This window comes from Equus przewalskii, chromosome 4 (assembly GCF_037783145.1).
Source record: "Equus przewalskii isolate Varuska chromosome 4, EquPr2, whole genome shotgun sequence".
Lineage (NCBI taxonomy): Eukaryota > Metazoa > Chordata > Mammalia > Perissodactyla > Equidae > Equus > Equus przewalskii.
Window position 1 is genome coordinate 83,239,788 of NC_091834.1, and position 27,078 is coordinate 83,266,865.

Consider the following 27,078-nt stretch of genomic DNA (forward strand, 5'->3'; position numbering starts at 1 on the left):
TGAACTCGTACAGCCATATTTTGGGGTGACGAGTTCTGCTATCCTTCAGCAGACAGAGTGGCAGAGACTGGAGTTATGTCAGCACAAGCTGAGGAACCCCAGGAGCCACCAGAAACCAGGAGAGGCAAAGAACTGTCTCCTAGAACTTTTCCTCAGAAGGAGTGATGAGGATTATTTTAGACTTGTTACTTTTAAAAACTGCAAACGGGAAGGAGGCTCTGAGGAGGAGAATTTACTTACCCTTTGTTAAGAGATATTTACATTGTAAAGGCAATCTCCATCTGTAAAGGTGTCTCCCTCTCTGTACCAGGAAGAAGGGGGGATGACCTTCTCTCTAGAAACTCTTAATCAATGCCAAAGGCAAGGACTTAAATCTGCATCTTGTTTACTGAACTTGTGTGGTAATCTCCCATGATCAACTCCCCCTCCACCCCCAACATCCTCCTTTGTCTTTCACTAAAAATAATATTTAAGGTGGTGGCTTCAGCCATTTACTTAATCCGGTTTGATTCTTATCTAAAAATTATAGGACCACTCAATAACCAGGCCCCACCTGCACTGATACCATTGTAACAACTTTTTTTTACATATTCTTTCCTTTGCCTTGTAAAGAGATAACTCTCATACCTATGCCTTAAATTTAGCCCTACCCTCAACCCATGCTCTTACTGACCATGGGTCCTGTCCCCATGCCTACAGCAGCTCTTTACTGCCCATGGGTCCTGTCCCCATGCTACTCCATGCTATTCTCTGAATAAAGGAGCACTACTGCCAGACCTTGAGAGTCCAAGAAATCTTTCTTTCAACTCTTCAGCTTTCCGACCCCACATCAGGAGCACAGCCCGGCAGACTTGGCAGAAAAGGGAAACCGAGGTGCCAGGCCACCTCAGCTCTCCTTGGGCATAAAGGGCTGGGCCCACAGCAGCACCAGCCAGGGCAGAGGTGGGACTGGAGCCAGGCACCCTGCCTCCACACTGACACCTTCCTCTCACTTCATGGTGCTGGCCTTTTGCACAGAGCATGAAGCATAGAGCAGTGTGGGAGCCCCCGTGAGCCCAGGACTCCTGGCTGGCACCACTCTGCTGCCGCCCTCTCTGCCGTGCCCTGATTTCATGCCCCATAAGACAGACAATCAAAAATAATAGACCCACAGCAACCTGCCCAGGGCCTGCCGCTGCTGAGGTGGCTGCCTGGAAAATAAACCAATTCCCAGCCCTGGTGGGGAGAAATAACAGCATCAGCGAGGAGCAGGAGCCACGTGTTGGTCTGCAGAGCCCCAGCCAATAAGGGAGCTAAAAATAAGCAGCCTCTCCCTGCTGCAGCCCTCCTCTCCCTGGTGTGGCTGAGCTGGTGACGTGGGTTCTCATCTCCAGGCAGGTGTCTGTCTGCTGCACAGCCAGCCTCAGGCAAGCTGGGGCAGCCAAGTCTGGGGAGCGTAGGAAGAGGAGTGAGAAGGGAAAGGGTGGGAGGTTTCTCTGACTCCAGGGGGCTCCCTGTGGGGCTTTGGCTGGGTCATCTGGCCCCGGACTGCTTCCTGTCACCTCTGAGCATCCCACTGTCACTGGTGAAGGACACTTTCGAGCACCTGTGTTGGAGCGAGGCACCAAGGAACCCAGAGATAAAGCCCTGGGGCCCACCTGTCTGCACTCGGGGAGCACACACCAACCCCTCGCCTCGCTGGCTCTCTTTGAGGACGGTCTGTGACCCACAGAGAGGAGACTCCAGGGCAGGCACTTGGCTGCCAGTGCTTCTGTGAACCTCCAGGAGTGTCCAGTGTGTGTACCTGTGCCTCTAAAGAATGAGATGCTTTTTTATTTCTAAACAAAGAGTGTAGATTTTAGTAAGGAATTAGGTGAGTGAGGGTTCTGCCAAGCATTCCCCTGGGGCTAGAGGTTGGGACATGGATTTATCTCAATTATGCTGCCATTGATGAAACACACGTTTCAATAATGCCTCTTTCAAAACAGAGTGAGAATGGGAGCCTTAAAGAAGTATTCCTGGGGCTGGCCCCCTGGCCGAGTGGTTAAGTTCGCGCACTCCGCTGCAGGCGGCCCAGTGTTTCATTGGTTCGAATCCTGGGCGTGGACATGGCACTGCTCATCAAACCACGCTGAGGCGGCATCCCACATGCCACAACTAGAAGGACCCACAACGAAGAATATACAACTATGTACTGGGGGGCTTTGGGGAGAAAAAGGGAAAAAATAAAATCTTAAAAAAAAAAAAGTATTTCTTATGTTGCTTTTTCGTTACATGCTGTCCCCAGCTGCCGTGCTATCCCCTGAACCGTAAGATCATGCACACCCGTCTCCCACCTGCCCACTGCTGGATCTGTCCGGCCCAGGTTCCCAGCATCTCTTACCTGGAGAGCTGCCAAAGCCAACTAACCACCTTCCCACCTTCAGTCGGTCCCCTTCAAGTCTACTCTCCAGCTTGAAAGTTGTCGAGAGCTTCTCAAGCTGCTTGGCCTGATGCTTCCCTCTCTGTGGTCGACAGACTCCTTCACCCAACCCTGCCCATGCATCCCGCTCCTCAGCAAGATAAACATGCCTGTCTCTTCATCCCCCCGTGCCTTTGCTAAAGGCTGTGCCCGCTTTCTAGAACACCCTTCTCCACCTTCACTGTCTCTTGAAATCCGAGTAATTCTTCAAAGCCCAGCTCACTTGTTACTCTCTACTCTCAGTTCGTTCCAGGAATAAATTGGTCCCTCCCTCTCTGTGTCCCCCTAGCGCTTTGGACAGCTTCTATACAGACCCTGCGTTTCTTATTACAGTTACTGTCTTGTATGTCTCCCCTGCTGGATGGCTAGGTCCTGAGCACCTGAGAACACTGCGTGGCACAAAATAGGTGTCTAATAAATGCAGCCAAGCTTCAGTTGACCTGCAGACCCACGATAAATATGGGTCTTTTTTGTTGCAAGTCATTGAGATTTTTGAGGGTGGTTTGTTACACAGCATTGTTATGTCAAGAGCTGACTGAGACAAGTGGGTCCAAGGAGGCTGGAGTGTAATGGGAATGAGCACACAGAATTGGCAGAAGGCTGTTCCACAAGCCGGGGCAGTGACTGAGTGCTGATGGGAGGTGTGGGGTGAGGTTGCTCTTAACCTGGTGAGAAAGAGTCAGAGTCAGACCACCCAGGGCAAGTTTGGTTCTGCCACTTGCTGCCATGTGTGTCTCCGGGCAAGTGACTCATGTTCCTCATCTATAAAATGGAGATGATAAATAAAAGGCTCTGTCTCATGGGGCTGTCGTGAGCAACAAGTGAGACAACACCAAGCCCAGTGCCTGGCACGTGGCGAGGGCTCTGTGAATGTTTGCAGTTAAGGATTATAACTCATGATGGTTGATCGTCATTTTCCCCATCATGCCTGTTGCCCGCTGGCCTGTTCTCTGCCGGGTTCCCCACGCCATGCTCTGTGTCTGTGGAGAGGAGCTCCACGGGAGGGAGGCAATTTTCCTCTGTCTGCTTTCCACGGTTCCTCTCGAACTTTGATGGTTCATAAGGGGCTGGCAGCCGCTGTACCCTGTCATCCTGCAGAAGAACCGAGCTTGGCTCCAGCTCCTCTCATGGAGCGTGGAGAGAAAGTCACAGCTCAGAAAGGAAGGGCTCAACAAAAGCAAGGGATGGGGGTGGCGCTGATGGTGATGACTTCATCTGCCCAGCTTTTGTGAGTCAGGCGGACCCACCACCAGGAACCCCAGCTTCTAGAGAAGGACAAAGAGTCTTGAAGTCTCCAGGTCACCTCATTGTTGGTGGCATCTGCAGATAGTCATTCTATGAGCTCCCCAGGAAGCAGGGACCACAGGGATTCAGATTCGGGGATGGCACATGCCCTGCCTTCAGGAAGGTTCTGGGGTGGCCAGAGGGACACAGGAAATAGCTGAGCAAGTCACAGCATCATGTACCAACATGACTCTCAAAGTCAGCCAGCAGAAGATCCCATGAGGAAGGGATGCTAGAATCTTCCAGGGAACACCTGTGAGGGGCTGGATGATAAGGGCTCGGATAAAAGACCATGGTGGACCAAGGCACCCTGGCATGCGGGGCTTGCAGCCACCCCTCTCCAGAGGAGCCGCCCTGTGTGGAAAGCTGCAGCTGTCTCTTTGCAGCTGTTCCCTCACCAACTCTTCCCGTGAGGGGCCAGGGCTCACCAGCAGCCTCCTTCTGGGTTGGGCTGGAAATGGCCCCCAAATGGAGAGACTCTCTCCTGGGCTGCCATTTCCCAGGGCTCCCAGCACCCCAAAGCCAGAAATAGCTACGGGGGAGGAACTGAGTCCTGTAGACATCTGGTGTCTCCAGGCTCCGGGGCCGGTGTGATGAGAGGACTCACAGCTCCTCGGACTCCTGCCCACACTGCGGCTGCAGCAGGAGGTGGGGCGATGGCAGAAAGAGGCACTGGAAGAACGCTGGGCGGGGAGGGTGGAGCACCGAGGCCTGAGCTGACCCAACTGGCTGACCTGGAGCAGCCCACTGCCCCATCTGGAAAACGGGGAGACCACCATCTTCTTTTCCCCGGCGGGCCTGAGCAATGAAAGAGACAATGTGGATGGGAAATGCAGTGGAGGGGCCTGGGGGGGCAGTGTTGTGTATGGTGGATGTTAAGGCTGGGTATCTTCCTCCTCTTCTAGAAAGAATTCTGAGCACATAATCCCCTCCAGGGGGAAGCAAGATCTCCCTAGCCCCATCTCTACCCACCACCACTGGCAGCATAGACACCAGCATAATAATTACAATAACAGAAAACATGCAGCATTCACTATGTGCTGAACCCTGCTCTAAAGGCTTCAGGTCATTGGCTCATTTACCCTTTGGGGTAGGTTCCACAACACCCCATTTGCAGATGAGGAGGCTGAAGCACAGAGAGGTTGAGTAACTTGCCCGAGGTGACACAGCTGGTGAGGAGTGAGGCAGAATTTGGACCTGGCTGTGTTTGTAACCCCTCTCTTACGGTGCCTCTGCTCCTCGGAAGTCCTCGGTAAATCCCGGGGACCGTCTGAACAACTTTTTAGCCCAGAACTGGGAAGATCAAGATAGGGAAAGGCCATAAGGTTTTCCATGAAATAGTTTTCTCTGTATGGTGCTCAGTAGAATCCCCCAGAGTGACTTGGGGCAGGGGCAGGAGCAGAGGAGGGGAACAGGGCCAAGAGAGACACCCCGAGGCAAACTAAATGGACTGAAACCAATGGAGCTGAAAGCAAATGAGAAGCAGGGATGAAGCTGCTCTTTTTGAGATTATTTTGAAGGGAAGGAAAGTAGGACCCTGGAGAGGCAGATGGATAGGAAACGGGCTCCAAGCTGGGCCTCAGCTCTCCGTGGCTCACTCAGCCAGCTCTCCCCTCTCACGAGGCGCCACCCGCAGTGAGGGGAGGCACGCAGCCTGGGGGACGGGTGGTGTTGCAGGCGTGTCCCTGAGACCCACAGAATTGCTGACACTCCAGGTGTGAGCCACGGAATGCAGCCACTGACATGCTGGCTGGGCAGGACCTGCTGCAGGGGTTTTAGCTGCCACTCAGGAAGGGACGCTGCCCAGGACAAGAGTGTTCCTCTCATGCCTGCAGTGCTGGGCTGGCAGGGAGGAGGCCTGGCCTGGGGAGGCAGGGCAGCACCAGGGACGGGCAAAACACAGCCTCCTGGCTCTTTGCAGCCAGTGTGTCCTGGCTACACCAGATCAGGACGGCGGGGCTGGGGGGCTCTGAGACTCCTTCGCTCTGCATCTGGGAGTTGATGCAGACTGTGGCTGGGATCTTGGATGAACACCCACATGTGGCCTTTCTGTGTGGTCTCTGCTCGTGAGTCCATTTAGGCTTCTTGACAGCATGGTGGCCTGAGGGCAGTCAGCCTGCTTGTGTGGCAACTGAAGATTCCAGAGTGAGAACTCATTCTGGCCAGGGAGGCGGAAGCTTGATTGCCTTGTATGACCTAGACTTGAAAGTCACATGACGGCACTCCCACCACCCTTGCCCAGCGCTACCGGGCAGCCTCGCGGTCACAAAGGTGCACTGAGGGTCAAGGGCAGGGGACATCACCTCCCCCACTCAATGTCAAGGCCGTGTGGTAAGACGAGCATCTGGGATGAGAGACAGTGTTGTGGCCACCCTGGAGAGGCAGTCTGCCACACTTGTAGACTGCTCCCACAAAAGGGGGTGGCCCTTCGTTTCATGTCCAATTTATCACAACTTGAGTCCCCAGAAAGCCCTCCGTCCCCCAGGTATATCTGGAAGTGTCTTAAAGACACTCCGTGTCACACAGTCGTGTGGGAAATCACCTCTGTGTGTGGCCGGGCTAGCCATCCCAGAGCTCACAGGACAGAAAGGCTTGCAGACCAGATGAAGATTCTCGAATTACATGGCTTATTAAATCAATTAAAAACACACAGTGGGAGGCAAGGAGAAGGAGTTGGGTGAGTTAACACACTTAGGCTGGGGTGCCTGTGGGTGGAAGGAGCACACCACTGAATCCTGGGTGCAGGAGTCACACGTCCTGTTTCTCTCTGCTGCATCAGCCTGGTCACTGACAGCAACCGGAGGACCAGGTGAGGCTGAGGAGAGGGGCTCCGCAGATGGCCGGTGCCTGGAGCCGACATGCACGGGCTCTCTCTGAGAGGTACAGAGGCCGCTCTGGCTCACCTATTAGCCTGCGGAGCAGCTATTGGTTTTTTTAAAGATTCAAACCCATTTGGAACTTTATTTAGATTATTAAAGGCACTTTCCACAGTAAGAGTTAGTAGAAATTAGCGTCTGGGATGTTTGAAGTAAAGAACTTACTAATTTTCTTGGGCACAGGACAGATGAGGCGAGGATGAGTGTCACCGGTGGGTGGCTGATTTAAGGACTCAGGAATATGGAGTGTGTTGGGTGCCACATGTCTGTTTAGTGTATCATGGATATTTGATGCCTTACTGTTCTTTTCATCCTTCTTATCTATCAGCAGTACCCTTACTTGTTCCATTCTTTGTATCTCTGTTCAGCACACGTTTATTCTATATACTTTATGTTTAACAGGTTTCACCAGCTATTTGCTTCTATAAGTAGTTCCTCTTATGTTTCATATGAGAATCTAATATTCTCAAACAATACAGCCAACACACATTATATGCATTCTCTCTGGAAAGGTCTCTCCAGGTATTTCGGCTTGGATTTCATCTTCCAACACGTTGTTGCCTCTCCTTCTAATTCTTCCGAATTCTTAGGCCTCTGCTGGTGACCATGGCTGATGCCCTCACTCCAGCCTTGGGAAGGGGTCACTCCTCTTCCTGGTGGCTCTTCCTTTGAAATCTAAGAGAGTCTCGTCAACTGCCGTTAGAAGTGGCTGCCCTTGGAGCACACAGACCTTAACCTGCTCTGAGTGGGCTGGCTCCCAGGTGGCAGAGACCAGCTCGCCGCCACCCTGAGAATGTTCCGTGAAGATCCAAGTCTGGCTCAACAGAAAGCTTCCGATTCTCAGTCTGGACCTGCCTCATCTCCTCTGGGACTACACATGCCTTTTAAAGGAAACCTAAGAAGGGTGTGTTGGCCCTGTCCCGACAAGACCATCCCGAGGGCCCAGCAATGTCCTTCCAGAGCCCGGTCTGTGAGGTTATGTTCCTGTGTGCGCTGGCCGACCATCTGTCCCAGGCTGTGCTGATAAAGCCAGTCCAAGTCCTGGCCTCGGTCTTTCCTCCAGGCTGAGGTGAAGAGAACACGGGCCTGCCTCGCTCCTCCCCCAGCCACATGCCCCTTTCTGCTCCTTGTCTCCAATGAGCGATTGCTTCCGTTTACCTCAGTCCTACAGCGTTCACTGAGCGTCTGCTGTGAGCCAGGCACTATTCTGGGCACTGGCGATTCAGCAGCAAACAAAACAGATGAAATCCGCGCCCCCACGGCCCTCACCTTCCAGCAGGGGAGACACACAAGGAGCCACATGCATACATAATACAGCATATTAGAAGGCTCCAAATGCCATGGTGGGGGCAGGGTACTCAATCAGGGACAGGGGCAGAGACTGTGAGGGCAGAGAAGTTGGGTTGTAAGTTTAAGTAGGGTGGTCAGGGACGGCCTCACTGAGTAGGTGACATTTAAGCAAAATCTTGAAGTATAGGAGAGAGCCTACCAAGTGACTATCTGGGGAAGGGTGTTCTGGGCAGAGGGAGCAGCCAGTGCAAAGGCCCTGAGGTTTCGGACAAAAACAAAGATTATCTTCTAGGTTTTAGACTTAAAAAATATATACCTCTACCTCGGCAAGGGTAGGTTCTTCCAAAGATGAGAAAAGGGAGGACCACGCAGTATAGACCAAGCCTTCACTTTGGGTTAGGCCTGAAGGTCAGCAGGCGCCCACCCACACCGACCTCTCAACAGGGAGCAAGTCCTGTCTCACTTCACACAACTAAATGGCTTCCCAAAGGGCTCATTTCAGAACAAAGGGAAGGCTGGTCCCAAAGACAAGTTCAGGTTTCCACCCTTCAAGACAGAAGTTACTTTTAATCCAAAAAGAACAATCTTTCCAACATTTCCTACATTTTCAGTCCATTCTTTCTGACAACTGTCTTTGCACTTATTTACTTTTTGAGACCAGTATACCTGTGAAACCCTTTCAGGAACAATTAGTATCACCCCATTTTGCAATTTGGGAACTGAAGTTCAGAGAGGGTAATTTCCATGCCCAAGGATACACAGCCAGGCCCTCCTTCCCATGCTCTTTGCACTTAGAGGCTGTGTATCTTTGGCCAACTTGGCCTTAGAGCCTCAAGTTGCTCATCTGGGAGATGGGAATAATGCCCCCTTCCCAGCTGGGTGTGGTGAAGAATAAATGAGGTAAAGAGGCTTGGCACGAAGCAGATGCTCAGTAAGTTGTCAGTATTATTCCTGTTTTCACTCTGGGGGTGAGAAAGGGGGCTCTGGGTCCGTCGGAGGTGGTGGTCCCCCCCCAGCCTCAGTCTGACCCTGAGGGTCCTGACAGGATATATGGGGCACTGGTGGGTGGGTCTTGGGGTTGGGCTGAGCTCCTCTGGGCTTTTTGACCATTTTCCATCTTCTCTTTCTTTATGAGCTGCAATAATTTAACAACCTCAGGAGTGAAAAAAGATAGCTGGGGGAGCAAATATGGAATAGCTTAACTTAAAATTAAATTGAAATAAATTAAATTAAATGGGCAACTTTCCGATGCTCATCTCTCAGGCCAAATTATTGTGGAGCACTCTGGCTGCAGAGGAGACAGCCCTGGGGGCGGATTCTGGCACTTCCTGGGGCTCCCCAGAGGCCAATGGTGCAGGGTAGCCCTCAGTTCCCCACCTGTCCTCCCGCAGCGGCTGCTTCCAGCAACTTCTCCCATTTGGGGGGAATGCTGTGGGGAGCACAGGAAGCCGGAGGCTCCAAGCTGGCCACACCCCACTCTGCCTCCTTCATCCTGAGCATCCACCATCAGGACCCAGGTGTCGGTGAGACTTGAATCTAAGACAGATGATCCCAGCTCCAAGTCCCTTGGCTGGAGGAGGTGCATTGCTGATTGGCTGCACTGGAGTTTAGAGCATTCACTAGGTTGGCAATAATCTTGACCCTGAGGGTTTCTAAGGTCTAGATTAGAGTGGGGTGTGGTGGGACCCAGGTGCCCTTCACTTCAGGTCAAAGCACACCAGATTTCAGGCCAGGCCTAGGGTTCATGGGCTCGTGCTTCCTTCAGCCTCCCATCAAATGCCCCCAGGGCCCAAGGGTGGAAGAAAATCTGCCGCAAGAACAGAATTTCTTTCAAGTCTCAGTTTTGAGTGAAAAATTCATCTGCATTTTGCATTCTGTCTTGTAATAGATTCATGTTTATTTTAATGTGTAGTGTTTTACAATATTTACCACTGAGTAAAACTGACATGCCCGGAGGCTGTGCCCCTTTATCCTGGATCTTCCAGGAGCCCCTGGCCTAAGGCCTCGCAGCCCCTGCGTGAGCACTAGCCTCACAGTCCATCTGCAGCCCCTCCTCCACCTTAGGCTGGGATCCTAGAAGGTGGGGATGTCTCGATGTCAAAACCAAGGGCCTTTACAACATGGATGAACCCTGAAGACAATGTGCTAAGTGAAATAAACCAGTCACAAAAGGCCAAACACTAAATGATCCCTCTCATATGAGGTACTTAGATGGGTCAAATTCATACGGACAAGGTAGAATGGCGATTGTGGGGGCGGGATGGAAAGCTGTGGTTTCACGGGTACACGGTGTCAGATTTGCAGGATGAAAAAGTTCTGGAGATGGATGGCACGACAAGGTGAATGTCCCCAATACCACTGTACGCTACACTTAAAAATGGTTAAGATGATAAAATTTGTGTTATATACATTTTGCCACAATTGAAAAAACAAAAAAATGAAGGCATCAGGGGCCAGAGAGGTTAATAAGCCAGGGTGTCACTGCAGGGCAGGGGTGGGGGCACGGGGCTGCCCCCTCTCCCTGGAGACCCTGTCGCTGCTCTGCCCCCCCGGGGAGGTGGCAGTAGCACAGCCCTCTGGCCACCTGGGTGGTCCCCAACCTTGGGCTGGAAGGAGCCCTAGAAAGCAAACATTCCAATCTCTGAATTTCACAAATGAGGAAACTGAGACCCGAGGAGGGGGCGTCACCTTCTCAAGTCACACAGCTAGTAGCCGGCCTGGAGGGGTGATTCCTGAGGGCCGACTCCTGTTCTGTTCTGGTGGCCCAGCAGCTAGAAAGGTCCAGCGTGAGGCAAGCAAAAGGCCTTCCTCCCATAATTTAGCACCCTCCCCCCAACTTCTCAAAGGGTGCGGGTAGCCCTTGCCCCTTCCCCAGGCTGCAAGGAGGCTGATTAATTAATTAATCCTTGTTAAGCACTCAGGCTCAGGCTAATGGCAATAGGCATTCTCATTATTATTTTTAATCAGACTTTGTAATTTTATAGCTCCCATCACCCAGGGCTATCTAGTGTCTCTGGAAGTTAATTAAGGCTGCCAGGGATGGACTCAAAGAGGGAGGAGGAGGTGAGGGGCTGGGCTAGGGGGAGAGCTGGGGGATCCTGACTCCCCTTGGGGCGTGGGCCCAGGGCGCCCTGTCGGGAGACGTGAGAAGGTGGGGGGGGGCGAGGGCCGGCCTCTGCTAGCTCCTTGGTCACATGACCGAGCCTACTCCGTGGGAGGAAAAGAATTGGCAGGAACTACAATAGCCAGAGGGTCCCCAGCTCCAGTCTCTGACTCTCACTGAGGGACAGGCCTGCTCTCAGTTTACCTCGCCCAGCAGTGGGAAGAATTAGGAGCTAGAGACACACAGAGCTTCTCTTGTTCCCTATGACTTTCATTCTGCGAGGGGCGCCCCTCTGTGGCGCACCCTTTCCTTTCATGCTCTTTTTCCTCATTTCATCAGACAACAAATATATCATGGGTGTATCAGGCCTGTACCTGGAGCTGGAGATGAATGAGTGGTCCAGGCTGGTCCACCCCTCCTGGAGCTCACAGGTCCGCTTGGGACACTGATTGGGACAGTGATACTTGGGGCCCTGTGCTCCTGGCTGGGATGAACAGCTGTAAAGGTTCTGGAGATACTGGCAACTCCAGGGGTGGGGCCTTCACTGCCAGGCCACACAACCACCCCATGGGCCTCCAGGCAGCCCCTGAGCCCCTGAGGCCTGCAGCGGAGATGCCCGACCGTGCCAAGCCGGCACCAGAGCAGGCCCAGCACATGAGGCGGAGATGGTGCTGTCCACTCCCGAGCCCAGCCCAGAGCCCTTCCTATGGAAGCAGCTGCAGGAAAGAGCTGCCACAGATTTAGAGAGTTTGGCACAGAACAGACAACCCAGGAATGGGAACCCAGGGGACTGAGAATATTAATCCCCGCCCTCCAGGCACGGCCTCCAGCTCCCACACTTACAAATGGGGCACCATCTTCTCAGCTGCCAGACACAGCCGTTGACGCTGGAGAACTTCGGCAGAGAGAATCCAGGAATGTGAGCTGTGGAAATCAGGACAGCTTAGAAAAGCAAGTTCCCGCAGGGCGCCCAGGGGCTGTGTAGCCTCCTAGAACATGCCCTGTCACATCAAGGTGTCTAAGGAGCCTGCTCCCTGGCTCTGTCTACACTGGGATCGGATAGGCCCAGCCCATCTGTGAAGGGAGAGCTGAAGGAGCCTTTTGTGAAGACAGCAAAAGGATTCATTGAAAACTGCGGGCATGAGGACCACACATGGTTTACTGTCTATTAAATACAATTATGCGCAAAAAACTGTGGACGGTACACAAACCATTCTGATATAAACTTGTGTCTTTTTGGAGTTTGAATTCATTTAAATTACAAATCAATACATCTATCTATTCATCTTAAAAATTATCAAAAATAAATCTAAAGTCTCCGTTGACCCAATTGTTTCGTGCCTCCCCCATCTCCAGCGGGAGCCACTATTATGAGTTTGGTGCAGATCCTTCAGATTTAAAAAAATATTTTAAAATCCAACAGCTAGACCCACAGAAAATCGTAGTATTGTTTTGAGTGTGTACTTGTGGGAAAATATAAATGGTATCATGTATATTCTGCGTAGAGGAGGAAAAGTAATTTTCCCTCTATCCTTCTAGATTCTTGCCTGAGACCCTCCAGTAATAAAAAGATTAACAAGAGAAAAACAAATCGAGTTACATATTTACGTAGGGGAGAGCCACAAAGAGAGGAGAGACTCAAAGAAGTGACCACAGCAGGAAGCTTTTATACTTTTTAAGCAAAGAAACAATAAATTTGTGCAGAATTGACAAGACAAAAGGGTTTGGGATAGTAAATTAGTGAAGAAGTAGCCAGGTTTGCTCATGCAGCTTCTCAGGCCTGGATTTCCTGACTCTGGTGAGGAGGATGCCTCCTACCCTCCTGGTGCAAGGGGCGCAGCTTTCCCCTGCTCCAGGGAGACAAAAGAGGGTCACGGTGTCCTTGCGCCTTTAATTCAGAATGCCCAATATGCCAATGTGGCATATTTTGCGGTGACATATTCTGAACCCCACTCGATGTTTTTTACATCTAGGTATATGGGTATATTTACATACATTACCTGGTTCATTCCTTCTGGCTGTAGCGTAGTCTTCTATCCTAAGAATATGCCACATTTCACTGATCTATTCCACTATTTTGCTGTTTCAAAAATACCTCAATGATCATTCTTGCACATACCTGTGTGCACATGGGTGCTTCCACACGTGTGAGTGTCTCTCTAGTGCTGACACACGGAAGCATAATTACTAGGCTATAGGATATGCACGTTGTCCATTTTGAAAAGATACAATTGAATCACTTTGCAAAGCAGCTGTACCAATGAACGCCCCCTCCCCCAGCAGTTCTGTGAGCATGCGCATGTCCATGCACCCTTGCTAGCACTTGATACTGCAAAAACTTTTTTGTTGCCAGGCTGGTGATTAAAAATAGTGGAGTTTTGATTTGCATTTCCTTGGTTACTCCTGGAATTGAGCATCTTTTTTTTTTATTGACTATTTATATTTTCTCTTTTGTGAATTGTGTACTTATATTCATTGTTCAATTTTTTTCTATTGGGCAATTTTTCTTTTTTCCTATTGATTTATAGATGTTCTATAAACACTAGATTTTAATTCCTTTTCTATAAGTTTGCCATCAGTGTATTGATTGCTTTTTAAATATGTTTATGGTTTTGTATACTCTATACAAAATTTAAATTTTGATTTGATTTATAAAATTTTATTTATGTAAAAATCTCCTTTATGATCTAGTTTGTAGACTTTGCGTCTTGTTTAAAAACCCTCCCTACCGTAAGGTGAAAAAGATTGTCTATAATTTATTCCAGCAATTTTAAAGTCTTTACATTTAGGTCTTTAACTCAGCTGGAGTATATTTCTGGGACAATAATGTAATCAGATAAAACTACATTTCCCAGTCTCCTTTGCAGCCAGGGGCTCCCATGGGACCTAGCTCTGGTCAAGGGGAAGCAAGAAGAAGTCTATGGGGAATTTGGGGGAAAGTTTTACTTTCCTGCCACAGGCACTGCCCTTTCCTCTTTCTCACTCCTTTCTTTCGCTGCCTGGAATGTGGGTGTGTTGCTGTTTCACAAGAATTTCAGAAATAGTTTGTCAAGTTTCACAAAAAATCTTGTTGGAAGTTTAACTGGGATTTGTATCCCTTTTGAGTAACAGAAGCAAACAGACATTTAAAAATAACAGAAATTTTAGTTTTGCATGATAAGTAAATCCACAGGAATGCAGACTAAAGCTGGTGCAGAGACCTCATGACGTCAACAAGAAACTGAGCTTCCTTTTTTCTTCCCTACTTTTGTTAGTATGTGGCTTTTATGCTCTTGCACCCAGGATGTGCTGTACCCTCAGAAACAGGATCTTAATGGCAGTGTGAACTCTATAAGGTATGTAGGATAAACTCAATAAAAATATCCAAGACCCATATGGAGCCTTCTCATCCATAAGCATGGAATAGCTTTTATTTATTCAGCTCTTTTTACACATTCCTCTGGAACAACCCTACTTGGTCGTTGATTGACTTGTATTTTTGCATCTGTGTTTATAAGTGGGAGGGGCCTATAAGCCCCTATAAGCACACAGGGCCTTTCTCCTTTGTGCTGTCTAAGTCTACATCTAGGATCAGGGTGACTCTAGCCTCAGAAAATGAAATTGAGGCTTTTCCATGTTTTTCTGTACTCTGGAAATTTTATACGAGATGCATATTTTTTAGTAAGTTGAAAATTTGGCAGAACTCACAGCAAATATTGTCAGGGTCTGGTACTTTTTGAATTGGTCTCTGAGCACCATTTCAGTTTTTTCTAGGTTTATTGGCTTATTGGGTTGTTTTCCTTCTTCTTGGGCCTATTCTTGTAATTTATTTTTGTGTAGGTTTTCACATTTATTAGTAAAATTTGTATACTCTTTTATATTTTGAAAACCACTTCTGTCTGTAGTTATGTATCCATTTTTCATTCTTAATGCTGTTTGTTCAGCCTCCTCACTTTTATCTTTATTATACTTGCCCCAAGTTTGTCTATATTAATAATATTTTTAAAGAACCATGCTTTATTTTTTGTGGAACAATTCCTCTACTGGTTTTTTCCCTTTCCTTAAATCTTGTTTTTTATCATTGTTAATTTTCTACTTTCTTTGAATTAATTTTGTTGTTCTTTTTCTAGCTTCCTAATTTAAAAGTACAGGTCATTTATTTTTAGTCTTTTTTATTACCCAATAAATGTATAAGACTATAACTTTTCCTCTGAGTACAATTTGGCTATATCCCATTGGTTATGTAGTGCTCTCATTTTGTTCAGTTATAAATAGTATATAACTTTCGTTTTTATATTTTGCTTAACCTAAGTTACTTAGAGGTTGTAAACACTTGCCACCTTGAAATGTATTTTGGCTGATATTAATATTTCTAATTCTGGCTTCTTTTTAATAGCTCTAATTGATATCAATCTGACCATATGCTTTTGTAGATAATATAATTTTTCTCAAAGAAATTTCTTAGACTTTTCTCTTTCTTCACGTTGTTCTTAAATAATACAAAGATGTGTCAGGGTATGAAGTTACTTAACATCAGTGGGCCCTTTCAATCTGAGTCTAATATCTTCCTTAAGTTTTTGGAAATTTTATATCTATATTTCTACTCTATGCTCTATTAAATATAGCCGTCCCTTTAATCTCTTTTTTCTTCTCTGAATACCTAGTAAATGGATGATGGAATTCTGAAATTGCTCTCCACGTCTTGTATCTTTTTTTTTCATGATTAACCTAACTTAACACCTTTTTGCAGAATTCTAGAAGAATTCTTCTCCTCCATCTTCCAGCTCACTAATTTGCTCTTCAGATGAGTCTATTCTATTATTCCCACTTCCTGAATTTATCTTCAGGAGGTATATTTTTAATTTCTATAATCTCTTACTGATGTTTTTCAGAAGAAGCTGGTTTTGTTTCATGGATGTCCTATCCTTTTATCCCTGTGAAGATATTTTCCATATTTACTTATAAGTTCTTTCCTGCCCACTCTATGAACTGTTTCCTCAAGTGCAATTCTTCCATTTGTTGTTGTAGTTGATGAGTATGGCTTTCCTCAAATGTTTAGGGGAAGCTTCTGGATTTGTATGAATCTCCTGCCCTGAGGAAGGGGCAGGGTACAATTGTCTTTAGTGAGTAGGTGGGGGGGTGGGTCATACATAGCTAGATGGGTTCCTAGGTCACTAGTCTCCCCCTTGCTGTGGTTGTTCCCTGTTCCTTCTGGCCCTGGCCCTGGTATTTTACAACCTAAGCTCTCATACTCATTGTTTCACCTGAGACAAACACTTAAATTGTTGCTGCCTGACCCAAAGTGCAGTGTGTGCGTGTGTGTGTGTGTGGGGGGGGGGGGGAGTGCGCATGCATGTACCTGCATATTCATGTTCTAGCAGCTTCTTCCAATCCCCAGTCAGCTGTCCCTGGGTCCTTTCTTCCCAAAATGTACCTCCTCTAGTCATGAAACTCCTTATGATGCTTAGAGACATACTAAGATATGTTTCCAAGTTGATTATTTTGAGTCAATTTGTCCCTTTAGTATACAGATTCAAGTCTTCTCTTATTTCTGGACATTTTTCCTTTAATTATATTTTAAAATGTTTCTTTTTTTTTTTAAAGATTTTATTTTTTTCTCCCCAAAGCCCCGCAGTACATAGTTGTATATTCTTCATTGTGGGTCTTTCTAGTTGTGGCATGTGGGACGCTGCCTCCGCATGGTTTGATGAGCAGTGCCATGTCCGCGCCCAGGATTCGAACCAACGAAACTCTGGGCCACCAGCAGCGGAGCGCGCAAACTTAACCACTCGGCATGGGGCCAGCCCCTAAAATATTTCTTCTGCTCCATTGTTTTGGTTTTCTCTTCTGGGGACTACGATTATGTGATGTTGGACTGCCTTTGCCTGTCGTATATGTCTGTCATTTTTTCTCTAATTTTTAAAATCACTTTCTTTATCTCTGTTTTGTTTTGTTTTGTTTTCTCATTTATATGGTGTCTGTTGTCCTTTGTGCTTTTTGTCCTTTACTGTTAAATTCTGAAACAGTACTGTCTTTTCTATTGTGCTAACTGGAAGCAGGGTTTACAGTTTCACAGGGTCATTCTGGCTGTTGTGGGGAATGAAGCATTTGGGAGCAAGAGAGGAAGCACAGAGGCTGGTCAGGAGACTATTGCAGAGGTCCTAGGAAAACTAGTGACTTGGAGTGGAGGACAGAGATGGAAATTGTGAGAAGTATTGGTTTTGGGATATATTTTGAAGGTATTACTGACAGAATATGCTGTTGGATTAGATATAAAATTCAAGAGACAGATTTGGGAGGAAATATTAAGAGTTTGGTTTGTTAACTTTGGGATTCCTATTAGACATGCAATTGGGTCTTTGAGTGTAGAGTTAGAGGAGAGGTTGGGACTTGTGATATAAATTTGGAAGACCTCAGCATATGGTATTTAAAGTCTTGAGTCTGGAAGAAATCACTTAGAAAATGAAGGAGGAGAGAGAAGAGGTATGAGCCCTGGAGCGCTCCAGCATCTAGAGGTCATGAAGTTGAGGAGGGTCCAGCACAAAAGACTGAGAAGGAGCAGCCAGTGAAGCAGGAGAATCAGGAGAGTGTAAACAGTTGCATCGAGTACTACTGAGATGGCAAGGAAGACAAGGATTGAGAGACTTGACCATGGGAAAGTAATTGGTGATCTTGTGTTTTTTCTTGATTAGAGTAAATTGAAGAATAAGCGGATCCATCCTCTTCACTCCTTCCTCCCTCTCATCCTTCCTCCCTCCCTCCCTCCCTTCCCTCCTTCAGTCCAAAAGCCATTAGGTGGGGCTGGGCCAGCTAGGTACCCATGCTTGGGTGTGGGGCGTCAGCCTGGTGCAGGGTATTAGAGCCTGAGGGAGGTAATGATGGCATCAGTGTGTCGGGGGCAGCTGTGAAGGCAGCCTCATCAGGAAATTGGTTACATAGGAGGGTTGATCAAATAAGCAAATATATTGAGGGTAATGGGATTTAGGGTTCTCACTGGTAGAAAAAATTATAGATATGAAAAGGAGGAAATTAGAATCCTATGATTTTGGACTGGAATTAGACACATTAGTATGAACTAATGGCTTTCAATATATATATAGATAGAGAAACAAATACAGATGAAAATTTGTGTAGAGAGATTTCCTAATTCTGTCCACTGGGATGGCCTGGGAGCAGCACCAGCCAAATTCAAAGAGCACACCCAGTACCCAGGACGTGGTTTCCAAATACCACTGTCCCCTAAATGGAACTAAGATTCCTTGGAGAAATGGCTGATTCTAAGGCTGGGGCAGGAAAAGTGCAAGATAAGCCTGGAACTTCTTGTACCAGAAAGTAAGGAGGTGCTCAAAACATGTCAAAGGCACACAGAAGCCAGCCTGAAGGAGCTCTCACTGGTCAAATCTGGGGCTATTTGAATATCCAATTAAATAATAATAACAACAGATTATAACTCAGTGAATAAAGTAGGAATCCATGAGCCTATACTGAGAGAGAGAGAGAGAGGGAGAGAGAGAGGGAGAGAGGGAAAGACGGAGAAAGGGAGAAAGGGAGAGAAAGAGGAGTTGACAAAGCTTTTCTTTATAGTAGAATGCCAACTAACAAATTCAGAAGGAATGATGGAATTAGAAAATTTGGCAACCCTCAAATAATGAACCAGCCAAGAAACATCAATGGATACTAAAACTAGTGAGTGAAAGTTTGAAGAGTAAGAGGATATTACAGAGCTTCAAAATATTTATTGATTACCAAGGGGGAAAGAATGGCTTTCAGTGGAGAAACCTGGCAGTCACTGCCTCAGTCAACTCATCAAGGTTAGCATCATCAGTAGTGGGACAAATTCAAATCATGTACCACCCTCCAGGACTCAGTGAAAACAATGTAGCATCACTTCTGTGGTACTCCTGCCAAAGATGCATAACCTGGATCTAATCGTGAGGAAACAGGCAAACCTGAGTTGAAGTCCATTGTTCAAAATAAGTGGGCTGTAAACTTCAAAACTGTCCAGGGTCCTGTAGGTCCAGGAAAGACTGAGGAACTATTCTAGACTGAAGGAGACATGACAACTAAGTGAAACATATGGTCTTGGAATGGATCCTTTTGGTAGAAAAGACACTACTGAGACAATCAATGGAACTTGAAGGAAGTGTGCAAATTAGGTGGTAGTGATGTATCCTAGTTAATTTCCTCATTTTGCTGGTGTATGTAGAAGAGTGTCCCTGTCTGTAGGAAATGCACACTAAAATATTCTTGGGTGGTGGGGCACCATGTGAGCAACTTACATTCAAATAGTTCAAGAAAAAGAAAGGTTTTTATGCTGTTCTTGCACCTTTTCTTTAAGTTTGAAATATTCGAAAAGAAAAAGACAACAACAAATGAAAACACAAGAAAGAATACATGGATGAGAGAGCCAACAGACAGACCCAGGAAGTGAGCTGTTGTCTAGGACAACTGACTAGGTGTTTCCACGGTGTCAGTGAGATGAATAAAAGTGTGGGATTCAGGGGGAGGCTCTAATCCAGAGCAAGGGACTTAAGAGACACAGTCAACCAGTGTGGATTCTGATTCCAACAAAACAGCTCGGAAGAGATATTTTAAAGGCAATCAGGGAAATCTGAATATGGACTGAATATTAGATATTACCAAGTAATTATTGCTAATATTCTAAGTGTGAAAAAGCCATTGTGATTATGTAAGAAAATGTGCGTTTTTTCCCCCCCAGATGTACACTGAAGCACATGGGAGCAAAATAACATGAGTTCTGGGGTTGGGTTTAGAATACTTCAGAAAAAGGAGCTAGACCAATCAAGCAGAGAAAAACCTTTGACAGTGATTGGAGCTGGGTGATGGGTATTGGGTTAGATAGCTCAGGCTGCCATAACAAAATACCACAGCCTTAAATGACAGAAATTTATTGTCTGACGTTGTGGAGGCGGGAAGTCCAAGATCAAGGTGTTAGCAGGTTTGGTTCCTTCTGAGGCCTCTCTCCTTGGCTTGCAGACAGTCGCCTCCTTCCTGCATCTTAACACGGTCGTCCCTTGGTCTGTGTTATTTGTGTTGTGATCTCCTCTTCTTAAAAGGACACCAGCCATATTGAATTAAGGGCCACCCATATGACCTCATTTTACCTCAATTACCCCATACAGGCCCTATCTCCAAGTATGGTGACATTATGAGGTCCTGGGGTTAGGACTCCAACATATGAATTTGGGGGGGGACAGAAGTCAACCACTAACAGGTATATGGGAGTTTATTATACTGTTCTCTCACTTTGGTGAATATTTAATTTTTCATAATAAATTTTTTTCATGATAAAAATAAATGCAGAAAAAGTAACTGAAGATAGCCACTGTAAACAGGTTTCTTGAGGAGTTGAGCTGCAGAAGACATCAGAGAAATGAGGTCATGTCTGGAGGTGGGATATGAGGTCAATGGAGTATTTTTTTTCTTTTAAAATGACTGTTATTATGGCATATTTGTATGCTAATAGGAAGGATCCAGTAGAGAAAACAATTTGATACGCAGTGGAGGAGACAGGGGATAATTGCAGATGAGTCTTTGAGTCAGCAAGAGGGGCTGCAAAATTGTGATATGAAGGGAAGTGCCGCCCCATCTCTCCTCACGGGAGGAAATGTAGACTCCAGGGGGCAGCCACTGCAGGGGGCTGCGTAGATGCTGGGGTGGGCACTCCTCTCCCAACTGATGGTTTCCTCAGCAACAAGAAGCAAGGGCCTCCACCAGTTAAGAGTGAGGAAGCCTTGGAGATTTGAAGAGAGAAGCTATGAACAGTTCATTTAGAAGAGAGGAGAGTGAATTGAACAGGGGAATGTAGAGGGAACGCCAGGAGTTACGAGCCCCCTTTTGAGGGTCAGATACATGGTCTGTAAATATTTTCTCCCAGTCTGTAGCTTGTCTTTTCATCCTTCTAACAGAATCTTTCGCAGAGCAACAGTTTTTAATTTCAAGGAAATGCAATTTGTCAATTGTCCCTTTTATGGAGCCTCCTTTTGTTGTCAAACCTAAGAACTTTCTGCCTAACCCTAGACCCTGAAGATTTTCTCCTGCTTTTTCCTAAAAGGTGTTTGGCTTTTACATGTTACAATTAAGTCTGTGATCCATTTTGAGTTAATTTTTGTATAAGGTGTAAGACTTAGCTCACCGTTCATTTTTGTCCCATGCATGTCCAATTGCTCCAACACCATTTGCTGAAAAGGCCATCTTTCCTCCATTGAATTGCGTTTACACTTTTGTAAAAAACCAGTCCGGCATCTTTGTTTTGGTCTGTTTTTGGGTTCTCAGACAATTCTGTTCCATTGATCTATATGTCTATACCTTTGGCAACACCACACAGTATTGATCACTTTAGCTATATACTAAGCCCTAATATCAGGCAGGATGATTCCTCCCACTTTATTATTCTCTTTCAAGATTATTCTAGTTATTCTAGGGCTTGTGAATCTCCATATAAACTTTAGAATAAGCTTTTCTGTGAAAAAATCTTGAGGAGCTTTTAATATAAATTGCATTAAACCTAGAGGACAATTTGGAGAGAACTGACGGCTTTGCTACGTTGAGCCTTCCCATCTATGAACACGCTATGTCTCCCCAAGTATTTAGGTCTGTGATTTCTTTCATCAACGTTTCATCATATGAATGGAACCTACGTTGGGCAGAGATAAGTATGTGTCTGATGCCTTGAACTGGAAGCCTGGTGTCAATTTTCACGTGTGACTTACTAAAAATTGGTGAAGACCTTGAACCACTTTGAGAATTTTCTTAGTCTGGTTCGGACTGGATTGGGCTTCGTGAGTCATTCGTTTTCTGCCGATACTTCTCTGTGCGCCCTTATCTTCTATTCTTGGATGATCTCTCCTCGTATCCAGATCCTTGGATTATGAGTTGCTTAAAGTTCACTTTAAGCAAAAGCCCTTGCCATTTGGGCTGCTGTGGAGACTTCCCTTCCTTCCAGTTCGCTCTGCCAGCTCTGCTGTTGCTTACCAACTCTTGGGTTAATCACAAGTTTCTACCTGTTGGCCCCACAGCTTTCTAACGCTCTCTAATGCTAGTGTGCAATTCAGTGGCAGTTTGTACATTCACAATATCGTGCAACCATCACCACTATCTAGTTCTTGAATATTTTCGTTACCCCAAAAGGAAAGCCTCAAACCATTAAGCATTCACTCCTCCTTTGCCCTTCCCCCCAGCTCCTGGCAGCCACTCGTATGCTTTCTTTCTCTATGAATTTGCCTTTTCTGGCTCTTTCACATAAGTGGAATCATACACGGCTTTTTGTATCTGGTTTCTTTTACTTAGCATGTTTTTAAGGCTCATGCATGGTGTATCCAGTATCAGTACTTCATTCTTTATAATGGATGAATAATACTCCATTTTTGGATATACCACATTTTGTTTATCCATTCATCAGTTGAAGGACCTTTCAGTTGTTTCTACTTTGGGATATTATAAATAATGCTGTTGTGAACATTCATGTACAAGTTTTTGTGTGAACATATGTTTTCAGTTTTCTTGGGTACATACCTAGGAGTAGAATTGCTGGGTCATATGGTAATTCTATGTTTAACTATTTGAGGAATCACCAAATTGTTTTCCATAGTGACTGCATTTTACTTTCCCATCAGCAATGTATAGAGGTTCCAATTTCTCCACATCCTCCCATATTTTCCTTTTTTTTTTTAAATCATAGTCATCCTAGTGGGTGTGAAGTGGTATCTCATTGTGGTTTTGATTTGTATTTCCCTGATGACTAATGATGTTGAGCATTTTTCATGTGCTTGTTGGCTATTTGTATGTCTTCTTTCCAGAAATGTCTACTCAAGCTCTTTGCCCATTTTAAAGTTGGGTTATTTGTCTTTTTGTTGTTGATTTGTAAGAGTTATTAATATATTGTATATTAGACCTTTTTCAACTGTATGATTTGCAAACATTTTCTCCCATTCTGTGGGTTCTTTTCACCTTCTTGATAGTGTCTTTTTTCTTCTTCTTCTCCTTCTTCTTCTCTTCCTGCTTCTTCTTCCCCTACAAAGCCCCCAGCACGTAGCTGTATATTCTACTTGTGAGTGTCTCTGGTTGTGGCATGTGGGAAGCTGCCCCAGCATGGCCTGATGAGTGGTGCCGTGTTGGTGCCTGGGATCCGAACAGACGAAACCCTGGGCCACAGAAGCAGAGCGCACAAACTGAATCACTCGGCCATGGGGCTGGCCACTTATAGTGTCTTTTGATGCATAAAAGTTTTTAATTTTGATGAAGTCCAATTTATCATTGCTACTGCTTATACTTTTGGTGTGATACCTAAGAAATTATTGCCAAATCCACAGTCATGAAGATTTACCTTTATGTTCTCTCCCAAGAGTTTTATAGTTTTAGTTCTTATTGTTAGGACTTGGATCCATTTTTCGTTAATTTTTGTACACGGTATGAGGTAAGGGTTAACTTCATTCTTTTGCATGTGGATATTCAGCTCCCCCAGTACCATTTACTGAAGAGGCTATTATTTCCCCATTGAATGGCATTGGCATCCTTGTCAAAAAACAATTGACCATAGATATACGGGTTTCTTTCTGGATTCTTAAGTCTATTCCATTGGTCTATTTGTCTATCCTTATGCCAGTACCACACTGTTTTGATTATTGTAGCTTTGTAGTAAGGTTTGAAATCAGAAATCTGAGTCTTTCAACTTTTCTGTTCTTTTTCAAGATTGCTTTGGTGCTTTTGGGTACCTTGCAACCCCATTTGAATTTTAGGATTGGTTTTCCCATTTCTGCAAAAAAGGCCATGGGAATTTTCATAGGGATTTTATTAAATCTGTAGATCACTTGAGGAGTATTGTTATCTTAACAATATTGAGTCTTCCAATCCATGAATATGGCTGTTTCCACTATTTAGGTCTTTAATTTCTTTCATCTCAGGGCTTCCTTGTTCTCATCCATTCCACCCTCAGTCTTGGCAGCATCTGCTCTCCCTCCCCATGTGCTGTCAAAGATCTTTTTAGTTCCTTCTTCTTCTCCCCAAAGCCTCCCAGTACAGAGCTATATATTCTAGTTGTCAGTGCCTCTGGTTGTGCTATATGAGATGCCGCCTCAGCATGGCCTGATGAACGGTGACATGTCCGCGCCCAGGATCCGAACCAGCGAAACCCTGGGCCACCGAAGCAGAGTGCACAAACTTAATCACTCGGCCACGGGGCCGGCCCCAGATCTTTTCTTTTTACTGCTTGAATTTTCACCTCACCTTTTCACTCTTTCTGAAATTCTACTAATTGTATTAAAAATTCATTTGGGTTAACAAGATTTGGTCTGCTTTAAAATTTTTTAAAAACTATACAAGGAGAAGGGTTTGTCAGTTATTACTGTTTAATGTGAAACAGTTTAATAAGTGGGACTTTTTTTAACCTCCAAGTGGAAATCTCCCACACCAAGGAATGGAGTTGGATTGATGGAATGGAAGGGAAATGTGGGAAAACAGTGTCTCAGTTGGGCATTTGTGGGGGAAGAAGGACACTGGGATGTCTTCTTCTATCCTCTTCCCTCTGCGTGGTTCTCTCCCCTGGCCCAGAGCTTAAGTTGGTACTAGAATTTTATTCCTTTATAGGTTCAACAGACTTTTGAGGGTCATATGTCAACTAGTTCATATGGAGAAACCACATTCTGAATTCCAAAGAAGGACCAACCAACATACAAATGAACAGTGGGAGTCTATCCCCATTGTTAGGGGGCGACACTCATCCCCACCCCTGGCGTCCACATAAACTCATAGGCGTCACTCCGGGCTTTGCAACACTCCTTTCCTCGCTTCTCCTCCTGCACGTGAGCTCGCCCCAACCCCGAGGAAGGAGTAGGGGAGCCTGCCTCCCTGTGGGGTTCAGTTAGCGAGTCTTTTTATTCTAAGACTGAGCTGAGTCCCGCAGTTTAGGCTTGGTCAGCAGCGAAAGTTACATTTTTTTTCTCCATTGACTCATTCCTGTCTATTTTTTAATTTCTTCAGAACCTAGTCAGAGAAGACAGGGACTCTCAAGATCTTGCGGAAGGTTGCTGGTATTTCAGTCTCCCACTAGATCCTGGACCAGACTTCACTAGTAAGGGAGTCTTAAAAAGAAGAAAATAGGGGCTGGCCCCATGGCGCAGCGGTTAAGTGCACACGTTCTGCTTCAGCGGCCCGGGGTTCCCCGGCTCAGATCCTGGATGCGGACATGGCACTGCTTGGCACGCCATGCTGTGGTAGGCGTCCCACATATAAAGTAGAGGACGATGGGCACGGATGTTAGCTCAGGGCCAGTCTTTCTCAGCAAAAAGAGGAGGACTGGCAGCAGATGTTAGCTTAGGGATAATCTTCCTCAAAAAAAAAGAAAGAAAACTTTCTATTTTTTAAAAATGTGGCCTTTCAAGGACCCACTCACCACTAGTATGAGTCTAAAATGTGTTCACATGATCATTTATTTATAAAACATCAGTGGGAGACAGGAGGATTCCCACTTGTTTGCATAGGCATTTTTATTATTTGCAAAGATGCCTTCCTCAGGCATTTCTGGATTCACCAAGGGGTGTCCTGTGTGCACTTATCTCCTGCGTTTAAATAAGTCTTAGCCATGACTTGTCTCTGCTCTGAATCCAGCCACATCCCCCAAGCCTGAGCTCCAGCTACTGCTGCTTCTGTTTCAGCCAGACAACTGCCACTGTCTCCACTGCCACTGTCCTTGCTGGTGATGCCCAGGTTCTGTGACCACTGGCCTGCCAGCTGTGCAGAGCTGCCCCCCGAGTTGAGCTGCAGTGACCGTGGTGCTGGGGAGCCCCCCTCAGAGACCCAGGCAGGCCCCTGGGGTGGGAGGAGAGGGCTCTTCTGCGGGGTACACTGAGTTACGGCCAGGTGGCCAATTCTCTCCTGGGCACACTCACTCCCGGTGGACGCAGCAAGGTAAGTTCTAGCACAAGCTGCTGCATGACTCCCTTCTGGAGCTCACATCCATGGCTGATCCGGCTTCCTGTGTCAAACTCCTTTCTCTCGTAGAGACCTTTGTTTCAAGGCCCCCAAAGTCCCCATCTATTGTGTGGTCTCATCCAGCAGCCCCCTCTGGCAAGCGCACAGCCCACAGGTTGTGGCAATGTGTCCCAGCTCCAGGACCCCAGCATGGACATGGTCAAGTTGATTTGCTTTAGAAGGTATCTCAGCCCTCATGCGAATCTGGATGCAACAGATACTGGGGGTGGGGTGGGGGATGTCTACCAAGGGGATCCCTGCTACATAAACAACCAGCCTCCTAATTAAAGCTTACCAGTATCCCTGATTATCCTTAGTGTAAGTCTTAAAAGGCCAGATGACCGTCCCTTAGCCCCTTTTCCTGGGCAATCATGCTTTCACTGAGTGTAGTCCATCACTGCTCTCCTTCCATTTTTGTGGTCCCTACGAGGAAAGGCTTCTCTCCTGAACATGAGAAACAGAGAGAATATGGATGAGGGAGTGAGGCCCTAAAAACAGAAACCTCATTTTGAGGTTATATTTGGAAAAGGCCCTGTCTTCAGAGGCGACACAAGCTCCTCCTGGAACTTCCTCAAGTCAAGAGCGGGCGGTGAGATGTTTACTCTGGAATGGGGATCTCGGCGGGCCCTGGGCCCTGGGCCCGCTGTTTTCCTTCCCGCCAGCACCGACTGGAGCCCAGGAGGGTGAGCCGGGGCCGGGCATGAAGCAGGAAGAGGGGCCGTTCGCGGACAGCTTTGGGGTTTGCCGCCCCCATCCCGGGTGGGCTGAGGGGGCGAGGCGTCTAGAGCGTGGGAAGGCACCTCGTGGCCGGAGGACTCGGCCAGCCCCGCGCCCCCAGCCCTCGCCTGACTTCGGAGGGAGCGTCAGCGCCCCCGCCCGGGTGAACCGCGGCCGGCTCCGGAGTCGTTGGCGCCGGGGCGGTGCCCGGAGGCCCCACCAGGGGGCGCGCGAGCTCAGCGTCTGCGGCGCGGCGGGCGCTGGAGGCGTGGGGCGGGGGCCGCGGTCCCATTCGGTTCCCCGGCGCCGTGGGTCGCCAGCAAACTATGCGCCTTAGGGCTTGGACTTTACCTCAGAAGCACAGCAGGCCCTTAACAAGTTCTTATTGATTGAATAAATGC